Source organism: Eleutherodactylus coqui, chromosome 7, assembly GCF_035609145.1.
Source record: "Eleutherodactylus coqui strain aEleCoq1 chromosome 7, aEleCoq1.hap1, whole genome shotgun sequence".
Classification (NCBI taxonomy): domain Eukaryota; kingdom Metazoa; phylum Chordata; class Amphibia; order Anura; family Eleutherodactylidae; genus Eleutherodactylus; species Eleutherodactylus coqui.
The window spans coordinates 114137596-114160229 of record NC_089843.1 but is presented as its reverse complement, the minus strand read 5'-3'; positions in this window follow the sequence as shown (position 1 = coordinate 114160229).

The window sequence follows — 22634 nt, the reverse complement described above, 5'->3', positions numbered from 1 at the left end:
GAATGGGCAGCAATGGTTCCGAATCCTCTCCCACTGGAGGAGTTTGTCGTGACCGATGCCCAACCTTTGGAAAGTTCCCGGGGTCCGGGGGATGCGGCTGGGGACTTCCGGCAACTGTCTCAAGAGCTTTCAGTGGGTGAGGAGGACAATGACGATGAGACACAGTTGTCTATCACTCAGGTAGTAGTAATTGGAGTAAGTCCGAGAAAGGAGCACGCAGAGGATTCGGAGGAAGAGCAGCAGGACGATGAGGTGACTGACCCCACCTGGTTTGCTACGCCTACTGAGGACAGGTCTTCAGAGGGGGAGGCAAGTGCAGTAGCAGGGCAGGTTGGAAGAGGCAGTGCGGTGGCCAGGGGTAGAGGCAGGGCCAGACCGAATAATCCACCAACTGTTTCCCAAAGCGCCCACTCGCGCCATGCCACCCTGCAGAGGTCGAGGTGCTCAAAGGTCTGGCAGTTTTTCACTGACAGTGCAGACGACCGACGAACAGTGGTGTGCAACCTTTGTTGCGCCAAGATCAGCCGGGGAGCCACCACCACCAGCCTCACCACCAGCATGTGCAGACATATGATGGCCAAGCACCCCACAAGGTGGGACGAAGGCCATTCACCGCCTCCGGTTTGCACCGCTGCCTCTCCCCCTGTGCCCCAACCTGCCACTAAGATCCAACCCCCCTCTCAGGACACAGGCACTAAACCCCCCTCTCAGGACACAGGCACTACCGTCTCCTGGCCTGCACCCACACCCTCACCTCCGCTGTCCTCGGCCCCATCCACCAATGTCTCTCAGCGCACCGTCCAGCCGTCGCTAGCGCAAGTGTTGGAGCGCAAGCGCAAGTACGCCGCCACGCACCCGCACGCTCAAGCGTTAAACGTGCACATAGCCAAATTTATCAGCCTGGAGATGCTGCCGTATAAGGTTGTGGAAACGGAGGCTTTCAAAGGTATGATGGCGGCGGCGGCCCCGCGCTACTCAGTTCCCAGTCGCCACTACTTTCCCGATGTGCTATCCCAGCCCTGCACGACCACGTCGCCACTACTTTCCCGATGTGCCATCCCAGCCCTGCACGACCACGTCTCCCGCAACATTGTACGCGCCCTCACCAATGCGGTTACTGCCAAGGTCCACTTAACAACAGACACGTGGACAAGCACAGGCGGGCAGGGCCACTATATCTCCCTGACGGCACATTGGGTGAATTTAGTGGAGGCTCGGACAGAGTCAGAGCCTGGGACCGCTCACGTCCTACCCACCCCCAGAATTGCGGGCCCCAGCTCGGTGGTGGTATCTGCGGCGGTGTATGCTTCCTCCACTAAACCTCCCTCCTCCTCCTCCTCCTTCTACGCAACCTCTGTCTCGCAATCAAGATGTGTCAGCAGCAGCACGTTGCCAGCAGTCGGTGTCGCGCGGCATGGCAGCACAGCGGTGGGCAAGCGTCAGCAGGCTGTGCTGAAACTACTCAGCTTAGGAGAGAAAAGGCACACAGCCCACGAACTGCTGCAGGGTCTGACAGAGCAAACCGACCGCTGGCTTGCGCCGCTGAGCCTCCAACCGGGCATGGTCGTGTGTGACAACGGCCGTAACCTGGTGGCGGCTCTGCAGCTCGGCAGCCTCACGCATGTGCCATGCCTGGCCCATGTCTTTAATTTGGTGGTTCAGCGGTTTCTGAAAAGCTACCCACGCTTGTCAGACCTGCTCGGAAAGGTGCGCCGGCTCTGCGCACATTTCCGCAAGTCCCACACGGACGCTGCCACCCTGCGCACTCTGCAACATCGGTTTCATCTGCCAGTGCACCGACTGCTGTGCGACGTGCCCACATGGTGGAACTCTACGCTCCACATGTTGGCCAGGCTCTATGAGCAGCGTAGAGCTTTAGTGGAATACCAACTCCAACATGGGCGGCGCAGTGGGAGTCAGCCTCCTCAATTATTTACAGAAGAGTGGGCCTGGTTGGCAGACATCTGCCAGGTCCTTGGAAACTTTGAGGAGTCTACCCAGATGGTGAGCGGCGATGCTGCAATCATTAGCGTCACCATTCCTCTGCTATGCCTCTTGAGAAGTTCCCTGCAAAGCATAAAGGCAAACGCTTTGCACTCGGAAACAGAGGCGGGGGAAGACAGTATGTCGCTGGATAGTCAGAGCACCCTCCTGTCTATATCTCAGCACGTTGAGGAGGAGGAGCATGAGGAGGATGAGGAGGAGGGGGAAGAGACAGCTTGGCCTACTGCTGAGGGTACCCATGCTGCTTGCCTGTCATCCTTTCAGCGTGTATGGCCTGAGGAGGAGGAGGAGGAGGATCCTGAAAGTGATCTTCCTAGTGAGGACAGCCATGTGTTGCATACAGGTACCCTGGCACACATGGCTGACTTCATGTTAGGATGACTTTCTCGTGACCCTCGCGTTACACGCATTCTGGCCACTACGGATTACTGGGTGTACACACTGCTCGACCCACGGTATAAGGAGAACCTTTCCACTCTCATACCCGAAGAGGAAAGGGGTTCGAGAGTGATGCTATACCACAGGACCCTGGTGGACAAGCTGATGGTAAAATTCCCATCCGACAGCGCTAGTGGCAGAAGACGCAGTTCCGAGGGCCAGGTAGCAGGGGAGGCGCGGAGATCAGGCAGCATGTACAGCACAGGCAGGGGAACACTCTCTAAGGCCTTTGACAGCTTTCTGGCTCCCCAGCAAGACTGTGTCACCGCTCCCCAGTCAAGGCTGAGTCGGCGGGAGCACTGTTAAAGGATGGTGAGGGAGTACATAGCCGATCGCACGACCGTCCTCCGTGACGCCTCTGCCCCCTACAACTACTGGGTGTCGAAGCTGGACACGTGACCTGAACTCGCGCGGTATGCCCTGGAGGTGCTTGCTTGTCCTGCGGCTAGCGTCTTGTCAGAGAGGGTGTTTAGTGCGGCTGGGGGAATCATCACAGATAAGCGTACCCGCCTGTCAACAGACAGTGCCGACAGGCTTACACTCATCAAGATGAACAAAGCCTGGATTTCCCCAGACTTCTCTTCTCCACCAGCGGACAGCAGCGATACCTAAACAATACGTAGGCTGCACCCGCGGATGGAAGCATTGTTCTCTATCACCATCAAAAACGTGGACCTTTTAGCTTCATCAATCTGTGTATAATATTCATCCTCCTCCTCCTGCTCCTCCTCCTGAAACCTGACGTAAGCACGCCAAACGGGCAATTTTTCTTAGGCCCACAAGGCTCAGTCATATAATTTTTGTAAACAATTTTCATACGTTTCAATGCTGATTAAAGCGTTGAAACTTGCACCTGAACCAATTTTTATTTTAACTGGGCTGCCTCCAGGCCTAGTTACAAATTAAGCCACATTAACCAAAGCGATTAATGGGTTTCACCTGCCCTCTTGGTTGGGCATGGGCAATTTTTCTGACGTACATTAGTACTGTTGGTACACTAATTTTTTGGGGCCCACGCCTACAGTGTAATCCAATTAATTTTTTGCCCACCTGCTTTAAAGCTGACCTTACATCAGCTGTGCTGGGCACCGCAATGGGATATATTTATGTACCGCCGGTGGGTTCCTGGCACCCACCCATGCTGTCGGTCCATATGGAGTTGTAACTGCATGTGTCCACTTCTAAAGAACCCCAGTCTGACTGGGGCATGCAGTGTGGGCCGAAGCCCACCTGCATTAAACATGACATTACCTCAGCTGTGATGGGCAATGCAATGGGATATATTTATGTACCGCCGGTGGGTTCCAGGGAGCCACCCATGCTGTCGGTCCACACGGAGTTGTAACTGCATGTGTCCACTTCTAAAGAACCCCAGTCTGACTGGGGCATGCAGTGTGGGCCGAAGCCCACCTGCATTAAACATGACATTACCTCAGCTGTGCTGGGCAATGCAATTGGATTTATTTATGTACCGCCGGTGGCTTCCTGGGACCCTCCCATGCTGTCGGTCCACACAGACTTCACAATAGGGAGTTGTACCTGCCTGTGTCTACTTATAAAGAACCCCAGTCTGACTGGGGCATGCAGTGTGGGCCGAAGCCCACCTGCATTAAACATGACATTACCTCAGCTGTGCTGGGCAATGCAATGGGATTTATTTATGTACCGCCGGTGGCTTCCTGGGACCCTCCCATGCTGTCGGTCCACACGGACTTCACAATAGGGAGTTGTACCTGCCTGTGTCTACTTATAAAGAACCCCAGTCTGACTGGGGCATGCAGTGTGGGCCGAAGCCCACCTGCATTTAATCTGACGTTAGCTCTGCTGTCCAGGGCACTGCAATGGGATACATTTATGTACAGCCGGTGGGTTCCAGGGAGCCACCCATGCTGTGGGTGCACACGGAATTCCCATTGCGGAGTTGTACCTGTCTGTGACTATTTATAAAAAAACGCGGTCTGACTGGGGCATGCAGACACCTTGACAGAATGAATAGTGTGTGGCACATAGGTTCCCCATTGCTATGCCCACGTGTGCAGCTCCTGATGGCGGTGGCACAGGATTATATTTCTCATTGCTTCTGTACAGCATTGTGGGCTATCGCCCCGCCCCTTTTAAAGAGGGTCGCTGCCTAGCCGTGCCAACCCTCTGCAGTGTGTGCCTGCGGTTCCTCCTCATGGCAGACGCACTTATAAATAGACATGAGGGTGGTGTGGCATGAGGGCAGCTGAAGGCTGCGCAGGGACACTTTGGTGTGCGCTGTGGACACTGGGTCATGCGGGGGGGGGGGGGGGGGGGGGTTGGGCAGCATGTAACCCAGGAGAAGTGGCAGCGGAGTGTCATGCAGGCAGTGATTGTGCATTGTTGGAGGTAGTGTGGTGCTTAGCTAAGGTATGCGTTGCTAATGAGGGCTTTTCAGAAGTAAAAATTGTTGGGAGGGGGGACCCACTCTTGCCGCTATTGTGGCTTAATAGTGGGACCTGGGAACTTGAGATGCAGCCCAACATGTAGCCCCTCGCCTGCCCTATCCGTTGCTGTGTCGTTCCCATCACTTTCTTGAATTGCCCAGATTTTCACAAATGGAAACCTTAGCGAACATCGGCGAAATACAAAAATGCTCGGGTCGCCCATTGACTTCAATGGGGTTCGTTATTCGAAACGAACCCTCGAGCATCGCGAAAATTTCGTCCCGAGTAACAAGCACCCGAGCATTTTGGTGCTCGCTCATCTCTAGTCAGGTCCTATCTTTTCTCGCATCACAGACTTTAGATGTGAGTTTGCAGTCTATGTCCTATCTTTGATTGGTGCAAGCTTTTTGTGCATCTAAATTTGGTTCTATGAGTCATCTTTTCACATGCCTATAATGTGCGAAAACAGCGCTTGTGTGAACGAGGCCTAAAGCACATCTGATGTTCTCCAAAATGGCCCTATTGTCTAAACTTAATTTTAATGTAGAAACTATTTTTAAAGTTTTAATAGGAAGTACACTTTAAATCGCTTCATGTTCTAATAGTATTGTGCGTTTGCTACACATAATGTGACACATTTCAAGAAGCCACAATCATTATATAACACATGGTTATGTAGTACACTGTGTGATTTAATTCTTTTAATTTGAATATAAAAAAGTGGAAAGTCAATGTGCAAACCACTGAATTTGTTTGCTGCATGTAACATTTTCTTAAAAAGTGTTACATAATGGATTAGCTACTTTGTTTTATTTCTGTCTTTGTATTACAGTGCCAGTTTAAGCTGCATCTTATTTCCTTTTTTGTTTGAAGGGATATGAATGTCATAAATAAAGAATTTATTATATTCAAAACTATTTAGCTATTTGGCATGTTGTGCAAAAATATTAAAACATAATATAAAAATATTGTACTATCATAAAGCTATATATTATTAGTAATTTCCTCTTTGTTCTAATTCTATTTCACTAGTCTAAATATTTTACTAATAAATTAACTAACAGCAACACACCTATGAAAGATTTAAATATAATTTGTGTATACATGAAGTTATTTTGAAGTTTAAATTAAATTATTAATTTTGCAAATGCTTTGGTCTACTTCACAGACCTTGGGGGCTTAAATAGTAGAACATGTTTGCGTGCGTTTTTGCATGCGTGAAACTCACACCCACAAAATGTGACAAAGCGAACCCATTGATTTCAATGGGTTCCTTCTTGTGAGAGTGTTTCTCGCAGCAATTCCTGCATGAGAAAAGATAGGTCTTTAGGTCTGCGTGAGAAAAGAAAGGTGTGACCCGTCGTACAACCCTTGTTCATGTGCAAATACACTCCCATGTGGAAAGCATATACATTCATCTGCCGAAGCCCTATGTTGCATCATGCCTTGAAGCCTAGAGCAAAATTCAGAAAACAGTACACACTTTGTCTACAGACATGCCACTAAACAACTTCACAATTCAGTTTCTAAATCTGCATTGGACACTTTTGGAATGTACTACATATATAGCATTGAGCCTTCAAGAATGTCATGATTTGGCACTGGAGTTTGCTAATCATTGATCCCTCCTTTGTAACTTTCTACGTACAATTCTTGGTGAAGACTAAACAAAATTGTTTCTACTGTACCTAATATATATATATTTTTTGAACATTCAATTTTTATTGAAAGGTTTTTTTAATGTAGTTACAAAAATAATAATAAACAAATAACAAAACTTCAATGAATTAGTCAACATAGAGTTTTATACATAGAGGTTGAAATGTGCAACTTAAACATAAGCAGATAGGACTTTAGAATGTAGCAGAAATTGTTTTGGATCCAGACTTCCCAATTTTTCATGTATTTTCTTTTTCAGTTTGATTCGCAGATGTGCATGTATTCACACTAGCTATTGTTATTCACAGCCTTATTTATCTCTGTTATAGAAGGAATAGAATTACTATTCCAAAATTGGGCTATAGATATTCTGGTAGCTATCAGAACATGTAGCAAAGGGGTATAAACTTTATGGAGTGGTTGATCAGACCCTAGGTTTAGTAGAGCCATAGCAGGGTTCAGGGATTACTGTATACCACAAAGAGTAGACATTAATTGTAAAGTCTGAGTCCACAAACCTGAAATATATGGACAATTACACCACAGGTGTACTAGAGTTCCTTCTGGTGAATCACATCTCCAACAGTTTTCAGAATAGCGAGGGGAAATTCTGTTGAGTTTCTGAGGAGTGAGGTACCATCAGTACAATTTTTTGCATAGGTTTTCTAAGTGGTTTGTACATCTGAATACTGATTAAATAGAGGAAAAACTGTTTAGCCATTCTTCATCTGTCATTGGGATTTGAAGATCTGTTTCCCACTTTATTTTTATAGGCGCTAATGGATTTTGTGTATTAGAGATTTAAATTTGGGAGCATACTGAGATTACTTTATTGGCTCCTTGAATAGAATTCTACCAGACCACCTGTTTCAAGATGACATTGACTCTAGTGAGGGATTTTTGTATTAGGTGATGAATTTGAAAGTATTTGAATAACTCTGTTCTAGGGATTTTGAAAATGGATATAAGATCTGGAAAGATAATGAAACCTTGATTTGTCCAAAGCTGTTTAACTTGAGAGATACCCCGGTTTTTCCAGTTTGAGAGATCTAGGTCTTCAATTGCAATAGGTAGAATGTCAATACTTGAGTTATGCATGGGAATGCAATTAGCCCTTTTTTGACAGCTAATATGCTCCAAAAACTTGTAATTTGAAAAATAGGTGCACTAGCAAATCACTCCTAAGTGAGAATTTCCCAATTATGAAGTTTTCAAGCAGAACCCATAATTTTGAATGATCATTGAGCCATAAAGACCTGAGTTGTAAGATAGAAGCTCTAAAATATTGTATGATTAAAGGAGAACTAAGTCCCTCTTTCCTTTGAAGCTGGAAGAGAATATCAGCTTTGGTTCTTGATTTTTTGTTCCTCCAAATAAAAGATTGGATGAGTGATTTAATTTTTTTAAAGAAAGGATATTGGTAAATGAATTGGGATGTTATGGAAGAAATAAAGAATTTTGAAAGAATCATCATTTTGAGTGTAGTGATTCTGTCTAGCCAGGAAATACTGTGGGTTCCTGGTTTATCTAATCCTGCTTTATTTGAGGGAAAAAAAGGTTTAACGTTTACGTCTAAAAATTTTGATGGTAAAGCGGTTAAGGAAATACCGAGGTATGGTATCGAATTTGTAGCCCAAGTACTTTTGTATAAATTGGTAAAGTGGGTAACTAACGAGTTTTTGATTCCTAGGTTAAGTATTTGTGATTTTGAAATATGAATTTTGTAGAATGAAATCTTGGAGACGTCATCAATTATTTTGGAGACAGCAGGTATGGAAGTAGCTGGACTTGAAAGTGCTAGAATTACATTGTCCACAAATAGTCCTATTCTGTGTTCCATTTCCCCTACTCTGATTCTGTTGATGTTTTGCGAGAGTCTAATATGGGTTGCAAATGTTCCATAACTAGGGCAAAATTTAATGGAGACATGGGGCATCCCTGTCTGGTACCATTGATAATTGTAAATGGTTTTGTTGGGAAGTTTAAGGAATACACCAAAGCATTGGGGGATGAGTAAATGGACATAACTGCCGATAGGAAATTGGCTTAAAATCCTGTAAAGATAGCCCCAATGCATTCTATCAAATGCTTTTTCAGCACCTAGTGATAGCAGCAAAGAGGGGATTTGTTGTTTTTTGACATATTCATGACGCTTTTCAGTTGCTGCTTGTTTTAGGAAGTGTCCTCTTATTACTGCCTTATGAGCATTCCATATTGATGTGATTGAAACCTCCTCTGAGTCATTTAGTGTGAAATATTCTGTGAGAGTGTTTTGAACATGATGTGAAAACCTGATGTTATTCAGGAGAAAGTTATTAAGCCTCAAATGAAGAAGAGAGAAATTATACTTTTCTTTGATCGTAATGAATGCTGGGGCATGATCTGACCAGGATATCAAATCAATATGGGAAGAGCTGACTTTTTGTAGGAGCCATCTATTTACTAGGTTAATATCAATGCGAGAGTACACTTAGAGTAAAAAGAAAAATCTCTCTCGTTGTTGTGTTAGATTCTCCACACATCATACAGCTCCTCCTTAAAAATCAAATCTTGGATATCTTGAGGCTTATTTGATGGCCCAGAGGGATTTCTGTCTAAAAGCCGAGTTAGGGACAATATTAAAGTCACCACAAATCATAGCAGCCCCTTGTCGGACATTGTTAAAATTCTCTAATGCTTTATGAAGGAAAGTAGGTTGCTTGATATTTGGTAAATAGAGGGACAGTATAGTGTATATAGAACCACTGATTACACATATCAGTATAATGTATCTACCCTTACTATTGGGAATAGCATTAATACATTCAAATGCAAGCATATTTTTAACAGCAATAACAGCACCTCTTTTTTTGTTAACAGCATGTGTGAAAAAGTTATGTTGGAAAGTATCATTTCTGACTCTGATTTCATCTGTGGCATTTAGATGTGTCTTCTGTGCACAGAAGATGTCACAATTTTGGTTTTTGAGTTCCTTCCCATTAAGGGAGAGTTTGTATGCACTATTTAGTCCTTTAACATTTAGAAAACAAATTTTAAATACCATGCGTACAATCGTCAAATTTTTAGATTTAAGCCTGCAGAAATCTGCAGTGCACAGAAATAGAATCCTCCGATGCCCCTTCACATATCCTCTTTACTATAAAAATCATAGAATGGTAGAGCTGAATGGGACCTCCAGGGTCATCTGGTCCAAACCCCTGCTTTGCACAGGATTCACTAAGTCATCCCAGACAGATATTTGTTCAGCCTTTGTTTAAACACTATCATGGAAGGAGAACTCACCACCTCCTGTGGTAACCTTGTTCACTCATTGATCACCCTCACTGTCAGAAAGTTTTTTCCAATATCTATCTTGTATCTCCTCCCTTTCAGTTTCATCCCATTTCTTCTAGTCTTTCCTTGTGCAAATGAGAATAGGGCTGATCCCTCTGCAGTGTGACAGCCCTTCAGATATTTGTAGACGACTATTAAATTTACTCTCAGCCTTCTTTTTTGCAAACTAAATATTCCCAGATCCATTAACCATTCCTCATAGGACATGATTTGCAGACCACTCACCATCTTAGTAACTCTTCTCTGAACTTGCTCTAGTTTGTCTGTCTTTTTTAAAGTGGGGTGTCCAGAACTGGACAGTTTTCCAGATGAGGTCTGACTAAGGAAGAGTAGAGGGGGTAAATACCTCATGTGATCTAGACTCTATTCTTCTCTTAATACATCCTAGAATTCTGGTTGCCTTTTTGGCTGCTGCATCACATTGTTGACTCATGTTCAGTTTATGATCTATTAGTATACCCAAGTCTTTTTCACATGTGCTGCTTAGCCCAATTCCTCCCATTCTGTTTGTGCTTTTTTCATTTTTCTTGACCAGATGGAAGATTTTGTATTTCTCCTTGTTAAATACCATTCTGTTAGTCACCACCCGTTTCAGCTTTTCTAGATCTTTTTGAATACTCTCTCTCTCTTCCCTAGTGTTAGCTATACCTCCTAGCTTTGTGTTGCATACATGCTGTGTAATAATAATAATAATTATTATTATTATTATAATTTGTTTAAAGATCTTCTCCAGTATAGAAGTCACGTTCACAGGTCTGAAATTTTCTGGATCCACCTTCTTCCCTTTTTTGAAGATAGAGGCAACATTTGCCCTTTTCTAATCGTCTCGGACTTCTCCTGTTCTCCAGGAATTTTCAAAGATTATGGCGAGTGGTTCAGCAATTACCTCTGCTACTTCTTTTAGTATCCCAGGATGTAATTCATCTGGACCTTGAGACTTGAATTCATTTAAGTTGGCTATGTGTTCCCTCACCATCTTTCTGCTTATAGATAGCCTGCATTCGGTCTTCTCAACATCATTCTTGACCAATTCACCATTTTTATCTTGTAAGCATTCAATATCATCTTTGACTTTTCTTTTGCTTTTGACATACTCCCATTCTTTTTAATTGCTTTGGACCTCTGTTGCAAGCCACAATTCATTATTAGCTTTAGCTTTTCTGACACTTGCCCTACAGTTTCTGCAGACCGCATTATATTCTTCTTTAGATATTCCCCCCTCCTCCTAAACATATTTTTATTCCTTTTTACACGTGTCCAACTTCTGTGTTCATCCATCCTGGTCTCTTTAAATGTTTACTATTCTTACTTCTTTTAGGGATTGTTCATGATTGTGCTTTGAGAATCTCATTTTGCAATATTTCCTGACCTTCTTGGACACTTCTGTCCTTAAGAACATCCAGCCATTCGTTTCTTCCTACCCTCTTTCTGAGTTCATTAAAATCTGCCTTTTTGAAATGCAACCTTGAGGTCTGAGTTTTCTCAGGTCTTCTTCCCCTTTTTATCCAAAATTCAAGGATAGCATGATCACTGCCTCCTAAGCTCCAAGCCACCCTTATTTCCTCAACCATTCCATCCCTGTTGGTGAAAATTAGGTCCAAGATAGCAGATCCCCTTGCTTTCTCTTCTACCTTTTGGAAGATAAAGTTGTCAGCAAGAGCGGAAACGAATTTGTTGGATCCATTACTTTTACCTGAGAGAGATTCCCAACAAATGTCTGGATAGTTAAAATCTTCCATGATCACTATGTCATGCTTCTTTGAGAGCTTGGCCATCTGATCTAGAAAGCGTTCATCAATATCTTATGCTTGTCCAGGTGGCCTATAGTAAATGCCTACAATAGTGTCATTTCTGTTGTTCTCTTCTTGTATTCTTACCTAAACAGTTTCTATGGAACTACCATGCTCTGAAGCTTGAATCTCTGTGGAGATGAATGTTTTAATAAGATACAATGCAATACTTCCTCCTCTTTTTTTAGGCCTATTTCTTATAAATAGGTTGTACCCTTTAAGCTTTGTATTCCAATCATGTGTATCATTTCACCAACTTTCCGTGATGCCTATGACATCATATTTCTCTTCCTGTGTTAGGAGCTCCAATTCTCCTTGTTTGTTTTTCATGCTCTGTGCATTTATGCAAAAACATTTTAATTTGTGGTCTGTGTCTCTTGTTCCTCTACTTTTCTTCTGAAAATTTTTGACTTTGTTCTTTCTTTCCACTTCTAATAGCAAGGTTCTCAAATGTTTTAATTAGCTGTATATTTTTACCTGGCCTTTCCCTTCACTTCCCATATTGTTCTAGTTTAAAGCTCTCCTAATGAGTAAAGCAAGGCACCCACCAAATATATGCTTTTCTGTTTTTGTAAGGTGTACCATGTCTCTAGCAATCAGTCCATCATATAGGTAGTTCACTCCATGGTCTAAAAAATCCAAATCTTTGCTGACAGCACCATCAATGTAGCCAGTTGTTCACTTCTAGAATCCTATTCCATCTTCTTATTCCATGGCCATGCAGATAGTTGCAAGGTCCTTTTTTGCAGTGTCATTTGTCTCTACATGTATTAGTAGGAATAGGTGGTGTTCTGTAGGACTAAAGAGTCTTGACAGCCTATTAGACACATCTTTGATTTTTGCACATGGAAGACAGCACACCTCTCATAAGGTGTCAGGTCTGTAGAGAGCAGCCTCTGTTCCTCTCAATAGGGAATCCATCACACCACCACTCTCCTTTTTTTCACCACAACAGCACTTCTTTTTCTCCATTCAAGAGGACTCTATCTTCTTACTACATGGTTCTTTGTGGTTAGAGTCATTTCTTGCTGTATCTCTTCATTGTTCTCCTGCATGTAATCCTGGTACTGAATCCTAAGCAGTATGGGTGCTGCCTGACTCCTGATCCTCCTGCTTCTTTCGGTCACATGCTTCCATTCCTCTGCTTTTGCAGGTACACTGGACATTTCTTTTCCTTCAACATTTTGAAGACTTTCTTCTGCTCTGTCAAGGAAATCCTCACCTTTCTTAATGAATTTTAATGTAGCAATATTCTCCTGAAGACTATGCACCTTTTCCTCCAGTAGAGACACAAGCTTGAATTTCTAGCAGGTGGAGTTTGGCTTTTCCTCTGGTAGGTCTGTAAGCATACAGCACACAATGCAGCTCACCATATGGCTCCTCTCCTATTTCATTCAGTTAATGTCCATTTCCAAAGTGCTGAAAGTTAAAAATCTTGTGTAGTGAAGATATATAACCTATAAGATACTACTAAGTATACAACTTAGATCTGGCAATACCTTCCGAGCAGCTAGGCCCAGCTAATTCCAGCAATCTTCCCACTTACATTGACTCTTTGCTCTTCCTAGAATGCACAGGGAATATGCAAATAATCTTCCTGCAGCTCCAATCTCTGGTCTGGCGATATCCTTTGAGTAGCTAGACCCGGCTAATCCCAGCTGTCTTCCCTCTTACAGTGACTCTTTGCTCTTCCCAGAATGCACAGGGAATATGCAAATGATCTTCCTCTATATAAGCCTAAGGACTGATATCATAAGGGTAATTAGCGAGAACTTGCTACAGTAATTTAACCTAAACATAGTAAAACAAAAATCAGCAAACATTTTTCTTGGTATTAGTCTAGTTTCTGAGTGTACTTAAAAAAGTGTTTTGAGTAAGTTTTTGCCACTGACCTGATGTAGGGGGTGAACCACAAAGGACGGCAGCAAACATAAAGTGGAACCCTCCCTTCTCTCTCGTAAAGCCGAAAAGCAGAAAGGTGTTTCAAAACATTCAGAAAATTATGAAAAAAAAATTGTGCAAAAGCTGGAAAAATGTTATGAAAAAAATAAAAATATTAGGCTACCGTGGACGGACTTGTTTGACAACCTGAAATCTCAGTTCTGTGAGTAGTTCTTTCAGGGAACTTCCAGGGCCTTTTTATTTCAGGTAGGCGATGATGTACTTGTTTCCAAGTACTTTGTACCAGGAATGATTGATTGAAGAAGATCTCTTCGTTGGTGATTGTGGTGGATCTTCTTGTGGAAGCCTGCGGAACCATTTGGCAAAAATGCTATCACTTTAGGTAAGGAGATGCTGTGAGTTATTCCATTTTTGAAAATGAGTAATTTTACTGGGGAGCCATTATTAAGGGACTTTCTCCTCTCTCAGTATCTTGGTGTATCTCATAAAATCCCTACTTCTTGCTAGAGTTGCTGTAGATAAATCAGAAAACAAAGAAATTTGTTGGAAGTTTTGCAGCTTTGGAGGATGGCTTAAGGAGTGTTTCTTTGTAATGGTAGAAGTGAAGTCTGGCTAAGACATCTCTTGGTGTTCCTGGATGTACAGTTTTTGGCTTGAAAATTGTAGGAGCTCTGTGAATTAGGAGATCTCGTTCATTTGAGCCAGGAAGGATGGCCACAAACCGATTAGTGAGAAATTCTACCAGCTTAGAGTCATAGATATCTTCTGGGATATTTTGGAATCTGATGTTATTTCTCCTTGACCGAACATTCAAGTCAGTTAGTTTGAATTTCATGAAAGCAATATCATCTTCCACTGTATTGTGAGTGTCCTCAAGAGAATTGTGAGCTACTATGAACTCCTCCATATTCTCTTCTAGATGAGCTGTGTATTCTCTGATCGCTGTAATATCTGTGTGTATAACTGTAATGGCACTCATATCTTTTTGTATGATTTCCTTTAAATCTTGGAACATGGCCATTGATATAGGGTCGGATGCAGAGGAGGAAGGCAGAGGTGTGGAGGATTCACTCAAAGAAATCTTTTGATGGTCATTTCGAGTAGATTGTTTGCGCTGTGGGAAGGAATATATTACTATAGCTAAGGTAGACAGTGTTTCTTGAGGAGCTGCCTCCAGTGATTTTGTTGTGGAGTCAGATTTGTGTGCATCTGAGCCGTCCTGAAGGGGTGGATTAGTAACTGGGCAGAAAACTGTCAGTTTTGTGGGATAGTTCTTTTTTCTTGCTGCTTGTCATGTTGGCTGAAGTACCTTTAAGACTTAATAGATACTGAGAGAGGAGAAAATGGCAGATTGCACAGGAATGGTAAGGTTTGAATTTGCTGTGAACAAGGCGGCTGTGCTGTCTGCTCCTAAATCATAATTATGGTGTTATATTAGATGTTATATGGATTTAGAGGATGGAGCATTAAGTAGAAAAAAAGGGTTCCCTCTGTAAGAATTAGGGTGTCATGCCGCACTGTCCCACTATGTCTTTCAGAGAGAAAAGGGGAGGGGGAGGGATAGAAGAGGGGGAAGGAGAGTTGCAGGCTGTGTTGGGACTTTGTTGTCTTTGTTCTATTTAGTGCTTAATGCACTTGTTTACAGCAGCTTTCTCTCCTGCTGTGTGGATATCTTTTGCTGCAGCTGGGAGTTCCCCAGGAGCAGCTCAGCTTTTCTCCCCTCCTGATGTGCTATAGCTGCAGGCTGGAAGTTCACCAGATGCAGCTCAGCTTTTTTTCACTCCGGTTATGGATTGACGATCACGAGTGCGGCAACGTAATCGAGGGACTATCAGCAGCCCCTTATCTCCTCTTCACCTCTTCATTAGAGCTTTTAAAGAATTTTTTGGCTGTCATTCAGCTGAGAGCTGCCCCTGATTGGTCCCTGCGCTCAGTCAATCAAAGGCAGCACTCACTCACCCATTCATGAATTCATGAATGGGTGAGTGAGAGCTGCCTCTGATTGGTGAGGGCTGTGACCAATCAGAGGCAGCTCATTCAGCAGGCGGGGTTTTTAAATCCCCGGCTGCTGAATACTACTCACAGCAGTTCAGGAGAACTGCCGGCTGGCCGCGGCTGAACTCCGTCTGCCGGGACAAGGTGAGTATATATATTTTTTTACTTTTTACACAGTTTTGGATGATTTTCAGGGAAGGGCTTATATTTTTAAGCCCTTCCCAAAAATTCATTCCGCGCTTTCCGGCAGCCCATTGCTTTCAATGGAGCCGGCTGTGTTGCATTCAATGGGCAAACATCATTCTTCTCTGCCACAGCTGTTACAGCTGTGGCAGAGGAGAATGATTTGTCTAGGATATGTTCTCAATGGGGTCGGTGCTGCTGCCAAGATGGCACATGGAAACGAAAATATTTAAAACCCAAGTATATAATTATAATAATCTTTATTTGTATAGCGGCAACATATTCCGCAGCACTTACATAGACAGGGGGAATACAAAAAGACAAACAATACAAAAATTACAGAACCACGGTTACATAGTAGTCAGTTGATGGAAACAGTAGGAGTGAGGGTCCTGCTCCAATGAGCTTACATACTACAAGTAATGGTGTGATACAGTAGGTAAAGGGGCTGGAGATGGGCACGGTATGAGGAGGTGAAGAGTGAGGGATGCTATACACAGACAATGGTCAGACATTTAGCCATGTGACGGCAGAATCGTTATGACTGCAGGAGGGGTTTATGATGGCTAGCAGAGATTGCAGTCAATAGGTCAGGGAGCAATGTTATCAGGCTGCGTACAGAGGAGTTTGTTTAGGGTATGCGGTATGACTCCCTGAAGAGGTGCGTTTTTAGAGCACACCTAAAGTTCTGCGAGTCCTGGATTGCCCGGGTAGCCTTTGGTAGTGCGTTCCAGAGGACCGGTGCTGCTCTGGAGAAGTCTTGGAGGCAGGAATGAGAAGTTCGAATTATAGGGGTGTGTAGTCTGGTTTTGTTGGCAGAGCGTAGAGCCCGGCTGGGTGATGGATTGAGATGAGGGAGGCAATATAGGGGGGCACTGTGTTGTGGAGGGATTAGTGGATGAAGGTAGTAAGTTTAAATAGAATTCTGTATTTAACGGGCAGCCAGTGCAGTGACTGGCAAAGGGCAGATGCATCTGAGTAGCGACTGGACAGGAAGATGAGCCTGGCTGCTGCATTCAGGATGGATTGGATAGGGTAGAGTCTGGTGCAGGGGAGGCCGATCAGCAACGAGTTGCAATAATCGAGCCGTGAGTGGATGAGGGCAACAATAAGGGTTTTTAGATTGTCTACAGTGAGAAAAGAGCGAATTCTTGCGATGTTCTTGAGGTGCAGCTGACATGTTCGGGCCAGAGATTGGATGTAGCGGGTAAAGGAGAGATCAGAGTCGAATATGACCCCAAGGCAGCGGGCATGCTGTCTGGGAGTTATGGTGGCGCCACACACTGAGATGGAGATGTCAGGATGTGGTCGGTTAGTGGAGGGTGGAAACACCAGTAGGTCAGTTTTAGAGAGGTTTAGTTTTAGGTAGAGAGAGGACATAGTGTTTGAGACAGCAGACAGACAGTCGGTGATGTTTTGGAGGAAAGTTGCAGAGATGTCACGGGAAGAGGTGTATAGCTGGGAATCGTCAGCGTAGAGGTGGTATTGGAGGCCAAATCTCCTGATGGTTTGTCCAATAGGGGCTGTGTAGATAGAGAAAAGGAGGGGGCCGAGGACCGAGCGCTGGGGGACCCCAACAGCAAGGGGAAGAGGAGGAGAGGTAGAGCCAGCAAAGAGGACGCTGAAAGTGCGGTCAGATAGGTAGGAGGAGAACCAGGAGAGAGCGGTGTCCTTTAGGCCGATGGAGCGAAGCATACTGAGGAGGAGTTTGTGGTCAACAGTGTCAAATGCTGCGGAGAGGTAGAGGAGGATCAGTAAGGAGTAATCACCCCTCGATTTGGCTGTCAGTAGGTCATTGGATACCCTTGTAAGGGTAGTTTCTGTCGAGAGTTGGGGTCGGAGGCCAGACTATAGGGGGTCGAGGAGAGAGTTCTCTGAAAGATAGCTTACAAGGCGGGAGTAAACTAGACTTTCTAGTAGTTTGGAGATGAAGGGGAGATTAGAGATGGGTCAGTAGATGGCAGCATCAGTCGCGTCAAGAGTCGGCATCTTTAGCAGTGGAGATATGATGGCGTGTTTGAAAGGAGAGAGAAAGATGCCAGAGGTCAGAGAGAGGTTGAATATAGTAGTGAGATGGGAGATGATTATTGGGGAGAGGGATCGGAGGAGGTGTGAGGGGAGAGGGTAACTAGCGCAGGTGGTGGGGTGAGCAGAGAAGAGTAATTTGGAGACTGTCGGTGGTCTGAGTACAGACAGTGAGCAGGAGCTAGATGTGGTGCTGACAAGACTAGGGTCAGGGCTAGTCTGGGATTGGGAAGTTATTTCCTGAAGGATGTCATCAATTTTCTTTTCGAAGTAGGCAGCCAACTCTACAGCACTGAGCTCTGTCACAGGGGGCTGTGGTATAGGGCTGAGAAGGGAGTGAAAAGTTTCAAAGAGTCGCTTAGGGTATATAGTGCAGGGGTATATATTTTTTTATCCCGTATTCAGACAGGGATAGAATATATCAGTCAGTCTCCCATCACGGCACATACATGTGAATATCCAGGAAAATAGCAACAGAACCTATTAATAAATTTTCCGTCACTGTACATTTTCCCTGAACATATGTAAGTAGCATTTATAGTGACGATTGTTGCAGGACTTCCCTCTGCTGCTGTGTTTATCATCATGATAGTGTGTAAGTAAGAAACTCTAGTAGATCATGGCCCCTCCTTCTTCTTGAGCGTGCATTTCATTACACATAGTCATTGCAGCCTCCCTACCATAGGCTATTAGGACTGTCAATCTTCAGAGCTCCTACAATCACAGACTAAAGCTCTGATGATGGACCCACCCCTCTCCTATTTAAACACTGACCTCATCAGGTGGTGCCCTCATAGCTTCTATATTCCCCTGAAGATGCCATTTTGGTGGTGAAAGATGTTGGGGGAGCTCAGTTTCATCTTTTAATATTAGTATTAGACCCCAGGCATTGCTATCCCACGATAATAACCCTTTGGGTCACTGTTATTACTCAGAATATAGCTAGACAGTCATGCAGCTTCCCTCCACGTTAAATGCTGGAGGATGGTATGGCAGGTTCTGATGATCAAACCGTCTAGTCAGATGCTATAGCCAATACTCTGGAGGCTTCATAGCACCTTCAGTTAGGAGCACTAGCGTAACTATAGGGAATGTGGATGCACCTGGGGGGCCTATAAGGTCTCTTCCCTCAATATAGGGAGCCCATTACTATGAATAAAGCAATATAGTTGGGGGCCCTGTTAGAGGTTTTGCATTGTGGCCCAGGAGCTTCAAGTTACGCCTCTGGTTAGGAGGATCTATTTGGTGGTACTGGTCTTTACGGGAAATGTGTGCCTGATCAATTTTTGACCAAATATATACCTCTGTACTATATACTGGGTTTTCAAATCTTTTGGTTTCCATGCACAATCTTTTTGTTAAGCAATCCAATTCATAGTTATTGCTTATGGCAAGAGCATTTTTTATTTTGATCTTTTGAGTTGTATGCTGCATTTTTCCTCTGCAGACTGCATATCTATTTATGAGTTTTCACTTATTTAGTGAGTAGAGACCACATGCCATGATGTCTCTCTTACACTGCACACAGAGAAGATATACACATACAGAGAGATAGCAGCAGCATGGAGGACATTATACTGCAGTACATCGCAGCCCAGATGTGATTCTATTATCTGCAAGACAGTAAAACCAGTTCTATTAACTGCAGCAATATCTGTGCATGTCTCTGCTTCTGTATCACTCAGCTCCTCCTCATCCCTTTCCTTTCCATAGACTTCTATAGGTTGCAAATAATGTGACCTGTTAATGAACTAGTGGTCTTTCTTGTCTACCAACACAAATTTTACAATTTTTTAGAGTGAATGAACCTATTATGAGTGATGCTTAGAGAGCCTTATCAGTGTGTATAGTGTTACTATATTGCCTTTTCTAGGCAGTATAATAGAGCTGCATTACAATCCTCTACTCTCTGCTAACTTGTCCCAGTCTACATGGCAAAGCTGACTAGTGAGATGCAGAAAACAGGAAGCCTATTGTGACAGTTCAAGGGTCCAGGACTTCATTAAGTGTGATTATAGTATGTTCTGAAATGACAGGTGAAGTATAATCAGTGCCATAATGATCTGGGCCCAGAGTAGAAGAAAGCCCGTCCAGGTCCCTGGGCAAGCACCACTTTCACCAAGATCTATGTCCTCAGGTTATGGATGCAGTTGAAAACTACAGCAGACTGGAGGGCTATTGGCTCCATTCCCTGCCACTTACTCTGGTAAGCAACAGGCAGCTTTAAGCCTGTGCCTGCCATTATTACTGTGTATGGGGGCTGCACAAGCGGGCATTATTACTGCATATGAGTCTGCATAAGGGGCCATTATTACTATGTAATAACTAGTTTATGTGATAAATTAATGTAAGGATATGTTTACATGTAACAGAATTTGTATGGATTTTCCTCTGCGGAAAATCCACATCAAATTCCGCATTGAACCACTGGTGCCTATTTTGATGTGAATCCGCAACAGACTTCACCCCTGCAAATGGTGTGGATTTTGACACAGATTCTGGTACTGATTCGCACCTAAATCCACAAAGCAAAATATGCTGCACATTTTGGTGCAGTTATACACCAAAATCCACTGCATGTGAACACGCACTTAAAAATGTATGTCTAGGTAAATTATTAAAAAAATAAACCCTACACTATACAATCATCTATACTAACTAAATAGTACAGGTGATTGTAATAGGAGTTATTGTAAGCGAAATGTATAGAAGGCGTTAATGTAGGGTAATTTGTACTGCTTTGCATTCTAAACTTTCCTCCTCTCAGCCTTTGATCTCAAACAGACATTAGAACAGAGGAAAGAGAAAGGGAGAGACACGAATGCAGTGCTGACATGCTGGGAAAGTTTGCAGTATACAATTTTTTCCAGCAAGTGCTGTGATTGGCTGTCTTTGATTGCGTCATCAAGAATTGCGCCAATCAGGTCATGATGACAGCACCGAAACAGGTGGTTAGTAATAGCTGGATCGGCTGTTTTACCTGCGCTAGAAGGGCAGTGATCAGCTGTCAGAGTGCCCAACAAAAAATTTACATTACTGCTGCACAGCATAAATGTACTGTCGGTGGTCGAAAAGGGGTTAAACATGTCCATAGGCTACCATACATGTTGCTATTTGAAATTATTTTGAGTTGGAACTTACAGTCTTAATAATGCATCAGAAGTCAAAAGATATATCACTCAATTGCAATAAGGAAGATGGAACAATACCTCTGCAGTGCCACCTACTGGATGGCAGCATTCCTTCAAATCAATGTCCAACCCTTTATACAGGTCTTTATAACAATGACTGGGAATTGAAAAGCAAGCTAGAATCCATACACAGACAGCTGTTTCAGGGTTTATGCCCCTCATCTGTTTGCAGTAGGATTCTGGCTTGGCTAGTGAAAGGCCTATGATGTGGGTTAAGAAGGGTATCGTCTCTCCGTAAGGAGGGCACCTAGAAGGTGAGTGAGGGGACTTATACGGGCATGCATGCTCCTCTGGGTAATATATGCAAATAAGGAAGATGAAACAATACCTCTGCAGCGCCACCTATTGGATGGCAGCATTCCTTCAAATCAATGTCCGACCCTTTATATAGGTCTTTATAGCAATAATTCATGCACATACAGCTGTTTGGGGGTGTTTGCCCCTTAATCAGTGTGCAGTAGGAGTCTGTCTCAACCATCCATTGCAACAGTCACAGATTTGTTAGAAGAGAACAAATATGTTTGTTAAAAAAGGACGAGAGATTTATAAGAAGCATTTTTACAGTTTTGTATTTAATAATCTATAATAATTATTTGTATTATTTACCTATTTACAAGTGGAATGGCTATAAATTAGACATATTTGTTAGGACACATTTTATAGATAATTTTGTGAAAATATGTCAAGACTCGGGTGCACAGTTACAGAAGAAAAAGTCTAATTATTGTCAATTATCTTAAAAGGTTTTCTAAAGTCTTAATAGTTTACACCACTGACCTAAGTGCTTCAAATATAGAAAGGAAAAAAGAAGGCATGACAAATCCTTTTCATTACACCCTGCTGTTCTAATGCCCTGGAGAAGTATTTGTAGAGTTCAAAAAATACACTGCTGAGCAATCTGCTTTTATTGACTATTAAAATCTTACAATGACCTCACCCACCTCTGTGTAGCTCAAGTGAATTAGATGTTACAGCCCTTTGGAAATGATTGCCTATGGGTTAATTACAAAACCTACTAAATGAAACATCTGTTTCTTTCTATGCCAGTGCTACTGATAATTAATGTGTGAAATTCAGCAAAGTGGTCCAGTTCATTAGTCAATATTCACTCTGTGGTTTTCCAAGTGCCACATTTGGGGTAAATTTGATAGCACTTAAGCCTTGGCCATTGTTCAGAACAAATCTTTAACAGTTACATAGCTACAAAATTAGATAACAGTCAGGAAAGGTTTATGCATTATTAATTTGACAAAAAAAAGCATAATAATGACTTTTGCTGCTCTAGCATGCAGATAGTTTAATATCTGCAGACATAAAAATGACTTATAGGAATTTACCTTTGATTTGTCATGATGCATTTTGACTGATAAAAATAGATTTCTTTGAATAGTATTGAAATTTCTTCCGTATAATGACAGTTATTTATTTAGTAAAGTTTTATAAACTGATTAAAAAGCAAAAGAAATAGTTTTATATATATATATATATATATATATATATATATATATATATATATATATATATATATATACACTTAAAAGCTTTGCCTAGAATAACTAATACGAGATAGCGGACATGAAAATATAGCTGTCCACTATATGGTTCCTTTTACCTCCTTCATACTTTCTTAGGCTTTATTCACATGAGTGTTTTATTGCGGTAATTTTGCAGCTGGCTGGAAATTGCGACCATCTGATGCATTGGAT